General features: G+C 46.2%; 1 long non-coding RNA gene across 1 annotated transcript; it reads right to left on the minus strand.

Annotated features, from left to right (window-relative positions):
* Positions 1-2,995: 2,995 nt before the first annotated feature.
* On the minus strand, positions 2,996-8,781 carry LOC114215309 (uncharacterized). Its single transcript, XR_003610555.2, has 3 exons — positions 6,927-8,781; positions 5,232-6,299; positions 2,996-3,463 (listed from the first exon to the last, which is right to left on the minus strand). It is a non-coding gene; the product is annotated as an uncharacterized LOC114215309 (long non-coding RNA).
* Between the last annotated feature and the right edge of the window lie 4,015 nt (positions 8,782-12,796).

The following is a 12,796-nucleotide window of genomic DNA, read 5'->3' on the forward strand; positions in this document are numbered from 1 at the left end:
GCGCTCTATCCCAGGACCCTGAGATCATGACCTGAGCCAAAATTAAGATTTGGACATTTAACCTACTGAGCCACCCAGGTACCCCTAGGTTAGACCTTCTTAAAAAGTATATAGTCCTGGGGCACTTGGGTGGTCCAGTCGGTTAAGCTTCCAACTCTTGGTTTGGGCTCAAGTCTTAATCTCAGGGTCATGAGATCTGGCCCCCAAGTCCGGCTCAGCATGGAGTCTGTTTTAGACTCTCTCTCCCTTGTGGCACCTGGGTGGCTCAGTCCTTAACCGTCTGCCTTCGGCTCAGGTCATGATCCCAGGATCCTGGGATGGAGTCCTGCATCGGGCTCCCTGCTCAGCGGGAAGCCTGCTTCTCGCTCTGCCTCTGCCACTCCCCCTGCTTGTGTGCTCTCTCTCTCTCTCTGACAAATAAATAAATAAAAAAAGGATGTAGAACTTTTTTTAAAAAAAGGATGTAGAACAAAGTTTTTAGCACAGCATTCACGGCCTTCCAAACTTGTCTCTACCTGCCTTTTTAGCTGCACCCTCTGCCTTGTGCAGTTATGGTGTTTTGTTTTGTTTTTTAAGATTTTATTTATTTAGGGATGCCTGGGTGGCTCAGTGAGTTGGGCGTCTGTCTTCCGCTGGGGTTGTGATCCCAGGGTCCTGGGACTGAGTCCCTAGTTGGGGTCCTTGCTGAGCAAGGAATCTGCTTCTCCCTCTGCTTGCCACTCCCCCCTGCTCGTGCTCTCTCTCTCTCTGTCTGACAAATAAAATAGATGAAATCTTTAAAAAAAATTATTTATTTGAGAGAGTACGAGCAGGGGTGAGGGGCAGAGGGAGAGGGAGACGCAGACTCCCCACTGAGAGAGGAGCCAGATGCCAGGCTGATCCCAGGACTCTGAAATCGTGACTGGAGCCCAAGTCAGATGCTCAACCGACTAAGCCACTCAGGGGTCCTGGTTGTGGTTATTTTATATCTAATTCCCCACCACACCGAAAGCCTCCCCAACAGCAAAGACTGTGCCCTTCATTTTCCCTTGTTATATCTCCCCAGATGGAATGAAAATTTCTCTGAAGCACTAATCAGAACACCTAGCTTCGTCTAGATAAATTGTTGGCTCACTGCTAGATTTTTATTTTATTTTATTTCACTGTGCTAAGAACTCTTAACATGAGATCTACCCTCTTCACAAATTTACAAGTGGCCAATACAGTATTGTTGACTACAGACACAATGTCTTACAGCAGATCTCCAGAACTTACTCATCTCGTTTAACTGACACTTTAGGCCAGTTGATTAGTAATTCCTCATTTGCCCTCGCTCCAGCTCCTGGCAGCCACCATTCCACTCCTGGATTCTAAGAGCTTGACTATTTTAGATACCTCGGAGAAGTGGAATCATGCAGTACTTGTCTCTCTGCGTCTGGTTTGTTTCACTCAGCATAATGTCCTCGGGGCCCATCCATGTTGTTGCCTTTGCAAAATTCCCTTCTTTTTTAAGGTTGACTAGTATTCCATTGTATATATAGCTAAACCACATTTTCTTTACCAGTTCTTTTTTTTTTTTAAAGATTTTATTTATTTATTTGACAGAGAGCACAAGTAGGCAGAGTGGCAGGCAGAAGGAGAGGGAGAAGCAGGCTCCCCGCTGAGCAGGGAGCCCGATGCAGGACTCAATCCCAGGATCCTGGGATCATGACCTGAACCAAAGGCAGACAGACGCCTAACGATTGAGCCACCCAGGCACCCCTTCTTTACCTATTCATCTGTCGATGAATATGTAGGTTGTTCCTTCATCTTGGCTATCATGAAGGGTGCTATAATGGGCTGCTGGGTTTCTAGTAATTTTTAGCAGCAACAGGATTTTAGAGGGATGGGCATGGATAATATGATACATGTCATAGGTTCCCAATCTATATTCTAGTAGGGTTCTGAGTTCAAAACCTTTCCGTTTTCGTGGACCACATGGGTATGGGATCTTCTTAGACCTTGTGACATGATTTTGGTTTGGAGAATGTAGGTCCCCACTAGTGAACTTACCACATTTGCCATTACTGTTACCAGGAATCCTTGTTTGGTAGCTGGGGCCCTCTGGGGCCCCAGAGAAACGTAAAGAACTGGCCCAGTTGGTGGAATCTTAGGGGAGTTTATCGATTTCATATTGTTGCCCTCACCCAATCCTAACCCCCAACACGGGCCAAGGCAGGAACATCCCCCTATGTCCCTGCAAAATAGATATTCTGAAGAAATCTGGGGCAAAAGAAAATTGCTCCTCCTTGGTCACATTTCAAAATCCCTCCCACATTTTGGTCCTCCCCCAGCACCCTTTACATATACCGGGACATTTCCTATCATGTGGTAGAAAATGGAAGGAAGACGGTATCTGTCCATAAGAGCACATGTGCTGAGGGGACAGGGACTCTGTTTGTCTTGTTTGACACTCTATTTTCAGTGCCAAAACAGGGCCTGGCAGCTAGTAGGCTCGCAGTTAATACTTACTGAAGGAATGAATGGGACATTGGGAGAAGTCAATGGCCCTTTGCTTCCAATCGGTAAATGCCTTGTGATTTCATCCATTCATAAGCACTGAAGGATCAGGATCATACTATACATGGCAGCACCAGTGGGATGCCTTCAGATGTCCCCCACATGCAGCATACGCAGCACTGATAACTCACATGTGCTCACTGTGTGCCAGGGTTTCACATGATGGCATCAACACGCTGTGGTTTGAATCATAGGTTCAGATTTGATTCTACCTCAGGACCCACAGTGGCTACTCAAGCTCCAGCCATCATGTTTTTTTTTTTTAAAGATTTTATTTATTTATTTGAGAGAGAGAGAGAGAATGAGAGATAGAAAGCACGAGAGGGAAGAGGGTCAGAGGGAGAAGCAGACTCCCCGCTGAGCAGGAAGCCCGATGTGGGACTCGATCCCAGGACTCCAGGATCATGACCTGAGCCGAAGGCAGTCGCTTACCCAACTGAGCCACCCAGGCGCCCAGCCATCATGTTTTAAAAATTCCAGCCTGCACAAGAGGAAGGACTAAAGAAGGGTGTGCCCCTATGTTAAGGACCCCTCTCAAAAGTTATCCTTGATACCTCTGCTTACATCCCACTGGCCAGAACCTAGCCACATGTCCACAACTACCTTCAGGGAGAAGTCTTTAGTTCCGTTGGCCAAGTCACCAGCTGAAAACCAGGGGTTCTATTACAAAGGAAGAAGTCGGGGAACATATATCGGGGGGCACCGTTGATATGGTTGGGGAGGTGGTTTGCATGGAAAGTCTGGCCTTGCAACACCAGAGAAACCTGTCTGAACTCACGCCCCCAACTCACTGCTCTTACCTGGAGAGTGATGGTCAGCAGGCCCATCCCACCTGCGGATGGAAGAGTAGGCTGCTTGGGTAGAAAGCGTGGCTGCTGAAGCCAGGTGGCCACGGGCTCAAATACGTCTCCGGACTTCTCCTTTCCTTCATGTATGAAGCAAGGAAAACAATACCCATTGAATGGGTTGTGGTGAGTATTTTACCAAGGAAATCCCTGGGACAAAGTTGTGACCCAGGAATGGTGCTTTTTTATTATTATTGTGATAAAGCACATATAACATAAAATTTACCCTTTTAACCCACATTTAGTGTACAGAACAGGACTGTTAATATATGTACACTCTCATGCAATGATCTCTAAAACCTTTTATCTTGCAAAACTGAAACTCTGCATCCACTGAACGAGAACCGCCCCCCTCCCGCCTCCTCCTACCACCCCTGGCAACCAGCATTCTACTTTCTGTGCCTAAGAGCATGACGGCTTTACATAACTCATATGTAGAACCATGCAGTATTTGTCTTTTTGTCACCTGCTTCTTTCAGTTAGCATAATGTCCCGAAGTACAAGTTCATGTAGTAGCATTCGGCAGGATTTCCTTCCTTTTGAAGGCTGAATAATATGCTATTGGATGTATACCCCACATGTTCTTTATCCACACATTCTTTTTTTTTTTTTTAAGATTTTACTTATTTAGGGGCGCCTGGGTGGCTCAGTTGTTAAGTGTCTGCTTTCAGCTCAGGTCATGATCCCAGGGTCCTGGGATCGAGCCCCGTGCCTGGCTCCCTGTTCGGTGGGAAGCCTGCTTCTCCCTCTGCCCCAGCTGGTGTTCCCTCTCTCGCTGTGTCTCTCTCTGTCAAATAAATAAATAAAATCTAAAAAAAAAAAAGATTTTACTTATTTGTCAGAGAGAGAGAGCACGCACAAGCAAGGGGAGCGGCAGAGGCAGAGGGAGGAGAAGCAGGCTCCCCACCGAACAAGGAGCCCGATGCAGGACTCGATCCCAGCACCCTGAGATCATGACCTGAGCAGACACTTAATTGACTGAAGCCACCCAGGCGCCCCTATCCACACATTCTTCATCCAATGGACATTTAGGTTAATTCCACCTCTTAGCTATTGTAAATGATGCTGGAAGAATGGTGTTTCCGAAAATAAAAAAGAATTAAAAAAAAAAGAATGGTGTTTCCTACCCAGAACTAGTTAGTATCAGAAACTAGTTCTCTCCTTTGGGTCAGCTTCATGGTTATTTGCTTTTTCTGCATGTAAATACTTGTTAGGTTACACATCTCAGGTGTTTGGGCATGAGAATTCTATAGATACTACATATCAGTGAGAGGGAAAAGGAAAAGACCCCTCCCCCCCAGAACAATAACAGAGTACAGATTCTCTTTAGGTGGCCCATTTGACTAGATAAGGAAAGACGATCTATCTGCCAGGCTGTCACAGTGTTTAATCCTACAGCTAAAATTCCAGACTCCAGATGTTTACTTCCATGACGGGTACAGAACCATCCCCCCCCCCCCCCCCCGTTCTGACTGAAGCAGCCCATCCATGGAGTCCTAAATCCTGACCCCAGGGATCAAGGGTGGGGCGGGGGGTGGGCAGCAGTGAGGAAGAAAGACCACCCAAACACAAATGTGTAATGCCCTGGTTGAGAGATAACTTGGAAGGCAAAATTCTGGCTGATAATAACCACAAGGAACTGTGCTTTGGTATTCCTTCCTCTAGTGGTTTCCTGAGGAGATACATTAACTAAGAATAACATCAATGTCATCATTATAAAGTAAAATCTTTACCCAAATATGGACATTGTACACTTTGTGGGTTTAAAAGCAAACAAACAAACAAAAAAACAAAAACAAAAAAAACCAACCATTTTTTTTTTTTTAATGAAGTAAGCTCTACACCCACCTGATGTGGGGTTTGAACTCAGGACCCCGCGGCAAGAATCTCACGCTCTACGGACTGAGGCAGCCAGGCATCCCTGGATGTTGTACACTTGGAATCAAAAGCATTTGCTGCACATTTATAGGCACAGAAGGTGCAGGGTACAACAATGTAAGTCAGGTTCCCGAGGAGCTTCCTAGTAGCTGGAGTGAAAAGGCAAACACTCACGGCCATGTGACAGATTATACAAAGCAATGGATGCTTAGCACCGTGTTTGGAGGAGGGGGAGAGCCATTGGCTGGGAAGAGCAGAGCACCCTGCTGGGGGATGGGGGTTTGCCCTGGACTCAGAAGAATGGCAGCATTTCAGTAAGTGGACAAGGTTCTGAAAGGCACTTATTGTCGTTGTGCTTGGTTTTGTTGTAGCTGATACGCACTGAGTACCCGCTCCGGAGGTGCTGGGCTCCATGCTTGAAGCCGGGGATAATGACAAAAAGACATGGTCTCTGCCTTCAAGGAGGCTTTCAAAATTATTTCAGCAGGGGAGCAGATTTTTCCAGGGAGGCCCACACTGATCTGGCCCCAGAGACAGCTCCAGCACACTCAGTCCCCAGGAAGCAGAGCTAGACGGCCGGGGGGTTGGGGATCCAGGGCTGACAGGCTTGCTCTGACACCATGTCCAGAAGCCAGCCGAGTCCCGCCAGTGCGACCACACCAGCCTGGCCTGCAGTGGAGTCACCGCTAGAACCTTGCCCATCTCATGCTGACTGGCTCAGTTGCCAGGCATCTTCCGCTCAGCCCCTCACCTTGGCCCTTGAGGCTGGTATTTGGTCTCCCAACTTGTGGGACTCCGTCAGACTTTGGCTCTTTAGCTGATTTAGGAGAGAAGATGAGGAAGAAGTGCCCAGTAGGTCTTCCAAGAGGAAATGTCAGCAATAAGCAGCTGCAGGGAGGTGGGGGGCAGTGGAGGGGGCACTGAGATCCTGGGATATGCAAGTAGCCAACTCTGGTTTGAACACCTTTGCTAGCCCTCCTAGCTAGGTGACCCCGAGCAAATGATTTCGTCACAGGTTCCTTTTCTGCATTTGTAAACCTGGCAAAACAATATCAAGTCGCAGGATTATTGCAAAGTTTCAGCGAAATACTGAAAACGAAGCCCAGTGAGGAGCACATGGTACGACGCATTTGGAAGGGGGTAATGCATGGAAGGGGACTGGGGCAGTGTCCCAGGAGCTCCCCCAGAGGGCAGAGAGAAGAGGTGCGAGCTAGCAGCGGAGCCAGGGCGTGCCCCTAGTTATGATTTTGGACAAGACCGAGGCTACCACGCTTGGTCCTCGGGGGAGACATTCTGCGGTCCCTCAAGGAGAAATGGAGTGCAGTGGGGGAGGGGCCCGGGAGGCGGCTGCACGGCGGCCAGCCTGTCGCTCCGGGATGATGGATGAGCCTACTCCATGCTTTGTAATTAGTGCTGACTGGCTCTGAAATTCTCACCGTGGGGGAATGTTCCCTGCTCCTCCATGTCCAGGAGGCCCTTCTCCGGGATTGGGGCTGGGTTGGACTGCATGTAAAGTTTGCCCTGACACTCTGGCACACCCTCCCAGAGGCTGGTGTGCACGTGCTTTTGTACACATGAGTGAATGTGAGTGTATGTGCGTATCCGTGACTCTTGTATCAGCCTATGTGTACATACACATATGAACAAAAGTATGTGTGTACTTACATGTCTCTGAGTGTGCACGTGTGCTAAGTTGCTTATCAACAGCAGGATTAAATATGCAAGGAACTTTTGGCTTTCGGCTGGAAGGAGGCGAAGGTGCAAAACTGTCTTCTGTCATCACGAATCCGGGTTCACCCGACACCAGCCACCTCCACCCTGCTGCCTAAGTTGGACCCCAACAAGATCAAAGTGGTATACCTGAGGTGCACGGGTGAGGAAGTTAGTTCCGGGTCTGCCTTAGCCTGGTAGATCAGCCCCCTGGGTCTGTCTCCAAGAGAGATTGGTGATGACATCGCCAAGGCAACGGGTGACTGGAGATTGGAAGGGTTTGTGGATGACAGTGATGCTGATCGTTCAGAACAGACAGGCTCAGATTGAAGTGGTACCTTCTGCCTCTGCCCTGATTATCAGAGCCCTCAAGGAACCGCCAAGAGACAGAAAGAAGCAGACAAACATGAAGCACAGTGGAAATATCACTTTTGATGAGATTGTCAACATTGCCTGACAAATGCGGCACCAATCTTTAGCCTGAGAACTCTCTGGAACCATTAAAGAGATCTTGGGGACTGCGCAGTCTGTGGGCTGCAATGCTGATGGCCACCGCCCTCGTAACATCTTAGATGACATCGATCGTGGTGCAGTGGAATGCCCTGCTAGTTAAGAACTGCAAAGGAAAATATTTCAATAAAGGGTCATTTGAAAACAAAACAAAACAAAAAATGCAATGAGAGGAATTTGTAAAATGCTAGTCTTTTGTCTTGGTCACTTGAAGCTGACTTTCTATTTCAAGAAGTCACTTGACTGGCCCCTCTTAGTTAACCAGATGGTAGGCAGCCCCTGTCCTGAAGGAAGAAATACCAGAAGCGTCCATGCCTCTCTATACAGGCTGCCCCTCCCTGAGTAGCCTCAGTAGGCAGGAGGGAGGAAGTGTTCCAACTTGTATAAGGGTTTTTCTGGAATAAGGGGATTCATATTTCCCTAACATTTCTTCCTAAGATTCAAAACTGCAGAAAGCTTTTGGTATGTATGAGTGGAATTTCAACCAAGGCTTAGGGCAAGGAATATCAGTAAGTTCTCAAAGATGAAACCATCTTGGGGGGACGGGGGAACCTGGCTGGTTCAGTCCATGGAGCACACGACTCTTGATCTCAGGGTCGTTAGTTCAATCCCCACATTGGGCGTGGAGCCTACTTAAAAAAAAAAATAAAATGAAATCTTTAATAAAACTAAATAAATACATAAAATAAATAAAATGAAATTACCTCGAGAGAAAGGGCACCTATGTTACTAAGCACTGGGGTCTACTCCCCACTCTGTCATTCATCAACCATGAGGCCTTAAAGGAGTAGATTAATGGCTTTCTTTTTTTTAAGTTTATTACTATATTTTTAGTAATCTCTACACCCAATGTGGGGCTCAAATGCACCACCCCGAGATCAAGAGCCACCTGCTCTTCCAAATAAGCCAGTCAGGTGCCTCTTTGTAGATTAACTGCTTTCTAAGACCTCATTTTTCATCTACAAAAAGGAGATAGAATGGGAGTGGTGCTTTATATATTATGTAAATTTGAGTTGAGCAAATTTGAAAAACTGCAAATCCCCCTAATTTTTTTTTAATTTTTAAAGGTTTCATTTTTAAGTAATCTCTACACCCAACATGGGGCTTGAACTCACCACCCCAAGATCAAGAGCCACTTGTTCTTCCAACTAAGCCAGCCAGGTGCCCCTTTGTAGATTAATGGCTTTTTTTTAAAATTTCAATTCAATTAAATAATATATAGTATATTATTAGTTCCAGAGGTAGAGGTCAGTGATTCATCAGTCTTATATAACACCCAGTGCTCATTACATCGCATGCCCTCCTTAATGCCCATCACTTAGTTACGCCACCCCCTCACTCCCCCTCCCCTCCCCTCCAGCAACCCTCAGTTTGTTTCCTAGAGTTAAAAATCTCTTATGGTTTGTCTCCCTCTCTGACTTCATCTTGTTTTATTTTTCCCTCCCTTCCCCTTTGATCCTCTGTTTTGTTTCTTAAATTCCACATATGAGATTAGCTGCTTCCTATCTAAGACTTCATTCTTCATCTACAAAAAGGGGATATAATGGGTGTGGTGCTATTATGTGAATTTGAGTTAAGCAAATTTGAAAAATTGCAAATCCCCCTAAATTCTTTTTTTTTTAAAGATTTTATTTTTAAGTAATCTCTACACCCAACATGAGGCTGAAACTCACAACCCTGAGATCAAGAGTCACATGCTGTACCGACTGAGCCAGCCAGGTGCCCCCAAATCTCCTTAAACTTAGAAAAAATCACCAAGGTTACATGATTTCAAAATTGGTGAGTCAAGAGGGCCTGTGCACTGCGTTCACAATCATTGCCACGTGGCAATGTCCCTTGAGCTGGCAAAAGTAAATAATGGCTATGAATGTTCGTTTTGAATTGTTGAACCGAGCCATTGTTTATGTACATACGTCATAACTTCTGAGAGTGGATGCTAATGACTAATGTGCTGTTGTTTCATATTCAGCATTATCATTTAAAATATTTTCTGCATCCTAGAATGATATTTTCTCAGAGCTCATTAAGTGCCGGCATGAGTGCCAAAAAGACACAGTCCAAAATCAATAACTTTGTAATGGAAGTTAGATAAAACACTATGAAAAAGCCCCAAGAACTGTCGTGACATGCCAAGCAGTTAATTTAGGAGCCCCTGCGCCATGAAATATTAGAGATTTTAGTGTTTAGTAAATAAAAAATAGCACAAAGGCACAAATATTCTGCAGTGGTTGAAGATTCCTCTCCCCACCGTTTTATAATGATTCTTCTGGAAAAGACAGTGTCAAATTACTTAAGTCTTGAACTATCCGACGTCTTCAGTAGCATGCCCTTTCCATAAGGTGTGAGCTCTCCTTAAACGAAATTATGTAATCCATGAAGAATTCTTAATATGGTGCCCGTGTTTGTTGCTGCTGGGGTTATCAAGCGGGTCCTGAGGGTTTGCAGGGACTGGGCTGGTCTGGACTCAGCATGTGGCTCAGGTCGGAGGTGTTCTGGAATCCAGGCAAAACCTGAGGGTATTGATCTTTGGGAAATAACGGCTGAAGGAGTATAAACCGTATACTTTACAATGGAAGTTTAAATCCCCACGTTGGCTGTGAAAGCATCCGGAACCTCGCAGGAAATCGGTGTCCAAAAGGCTATGCAGGACAAAGTTTCAACAGCGCCACCATGTGGTGACAAGGGCTAACTGCAATGAAACCCTAATCACACTTTCAGGGTCCTTTCTTAGACTGTCTTCAATCAAACCCATGTGTGGAGGAGGGTTGTGTAATTGGGAAAAGAAGCAGGTCCTTGGAACTAGGTGGGCTGACATGCAGAACTTTGTCTATACAATAGGCCAGCAGGGCAGGGTGAGCGTGGGGGTCCCAAATGTGTGTATGACTATGTGTTTATGACCTTCTGTCTGTCTTTCTCAAGTGACATGTGTAAGTGCAGGGGCCAGAACTTGTTGACTATGCCATACTGAGGGCAGCAAGAGGAAAACTATATGTAAGCACCTTGAAACTTCACATAATAAATCATTTCTGAAATTATAATGATATAGACAAAAAGTCCTTGATTCTTTAAGGAAAATCTCAGAGCAGCAAGTTGCTTGGGAAAGTTGCTAATAGTTTCTCTCCAAATATGTAAGACCACTACTGTAGATTGGGAAAACGGCCACAGTGATTCATGCTTTCTTATATCCATGGTCTTCGCAGAGTGACTTTGCAGGTCTTCCAGGAAGTGGAGACTTTTTCCCTACACTTTGATTCTGAGCTGATCTCCAACGAGGCAGGTGTGATGTTGTATTACTTCCTAGCTTCCGACTCAAGAGAACTTGTGTGCCTCTGCTCACACGCTTAGACCCCTACAGCCTCCACGAGTAAGTGCAGACTAGCCTCCTGATAGATGAGAGTCCTCATGGAGCAGAGCTGGTCAGCGGATCCATCTCAGCCAAGATTCAAGACACGTGAAAGAGCCTCTATGAGCTCAGCAAAGCTAAGCGTCATCGGACCTTCCAGCTAAGTCCCCAGCTGACGGCAGTAGGCACATAACCAAGGCCACCTTAAAACTGTAGGGCCCACACTGACTCAATGACTTATAAATGTGTATCATTTTAAACAAACAAAACTTTGGGGCACGTGGGTGGCTCAGGTGGTTAACCGTCTGCCTTTGGCTTGGGTCATGATCCCAGGATCCTGGGATCAAACCCCGCATGGGGCTCCCTGCTGGGTGGGGAGTCTGCTTCACTCTCTCCCTCTGCTGCTACCCCCGCTTGTGCTCTCTCTCTGTGTCAAATAAATAACATCTTTGAAAAAAAATAAACAAACCTTAAAAAACTGACACATGCTCTTTTATAAGAAAAGCCTCAGAACAGAAATATTTCAATTCTCTCCACTTCCAAATTTAGATTTTCTACTCTTTTCTTGCTACCAGGATGTGGGGATTCATTCATTCAGTCATTCAATTGTTTCTTTTGCTTATTTGTGTGTGTGTGTGTGTGTGTATGTTTTAGGGTAAGGCGCTTTAATAGGTTTCATGGGGACACATGGTGCAGAGCATGAGAAAATACAGATCAGGGGGTGCCTGGGTGGCTCAGTCGGTAGAGCATTGGACTCTTGGTTTTGGCTCAGGTCATGATCTCATGGGTCATGGGATTGAGCCCCGCATTGGGCTCTGCATTCAGTGGGGAGTCTGCTTGAGGTTCTTTCCCTCTGCCCCTCCCCCACCTGCGTGTGTGTGTGTGTGTGTGTGTGTGTGTGTGTGTGCGCGTGCGCGTGTGTGTGGTGGTGCGCGCACACACATGCTTTTTATCTCTAAAATAAATAAATGAGGTGCGCCTGGGTGGCTCAGTCATTAAGCATCTGCCTTCGGCTCAGGTCATGATCCCAGGGTCCTGGGATCAAGCCCGGGGTCAGGCTCCCTGTTCGGCGGGAAGCCTGCTTCTCCCTCTCCCACTCCCCCTGCTTGTGTTCCCTCTCTCGCTCTCTCTCTCTCTGTCAAATAAACAAATAAAATTTAAAAAATAAATAAAATAAAATAAATAAATGAATCTTTTTTAAAAAAGGAAAAGAAAATATAGATCAAGGGGCACCTGGCTGGCTCGGTTGATAGAACTTGTGACTCTCGACCTTGAGGGTTGTGGGTTCGAGCCCCACGTTGGATATAGAGATTACTTAAAAATTCTAAAAATCTTTAAAAAAAAAAAAGAAAAGAAATCTGATTTAAAGTCTAGTTTGGGAAGAAAAGAAGGAAGCCTGGTCAAATAAGCTACCTACTGAATTTTAATTCAGAGAACGTGGGATCAATTAACAGCTGACTGACCTTTGGATAGTTATTTAATCTTTCTGAGTTTTAGCTTCCTTATCTCACAAACAGGAATAATACCTGGCTCTCAGCATGGTGGGGAAGGTCCAAAAAATTGGCAAAGGTCTGTGCCTGTGGGTCAGAATCACTTTCCAACTCCCGACTCTGCTTGTCCGTATCTCAGGTGGGCACTGAGCCCCATCTTCTTCTTCTTCTTTTTTTTAAGATTTTATTTATTTATTTGACAGAGACAGACACAGCGAGAGAGGGAACCCAAGCAGGGGGGAGTGGGAGAGGGAGAAGCAGGCTTCCCACTGAGCAGGGAGCCCGATGTGGGGCTCGATCCCAGGACCCTGGGATCATGACCTGAGCCGAAGGCAGACGCTTAACGACTGAGCCACCCAGGCGCTCCTAAGCACCATCTTCAAGTCAAGATCACCCCAAGGAGGGAGGAATCTTCCTGAATTTAGGAGGTGCCTTTACTTTCAACACCCCCTCACATACAAATCACCTCACGCTACATCCGC

Source organism: Eumetopias jubatus, unplaced genomic scaffold, assembly GCF_037043125.1.
Source record: "Eumetopias jubatus isolate StellerSeaLion01/CBP00866 unplaced genomic scaffold, mEumJub1_p1.0 scaffold_13, whole genome shotgun sequence".
In the NCBI taxonomy this organism is placed as follows: Eukaryota; Metazoa; Chordata; class Mammalia; order Carnivora; family Otariidae; genus Eumetopias; species Eumetopias jubatus.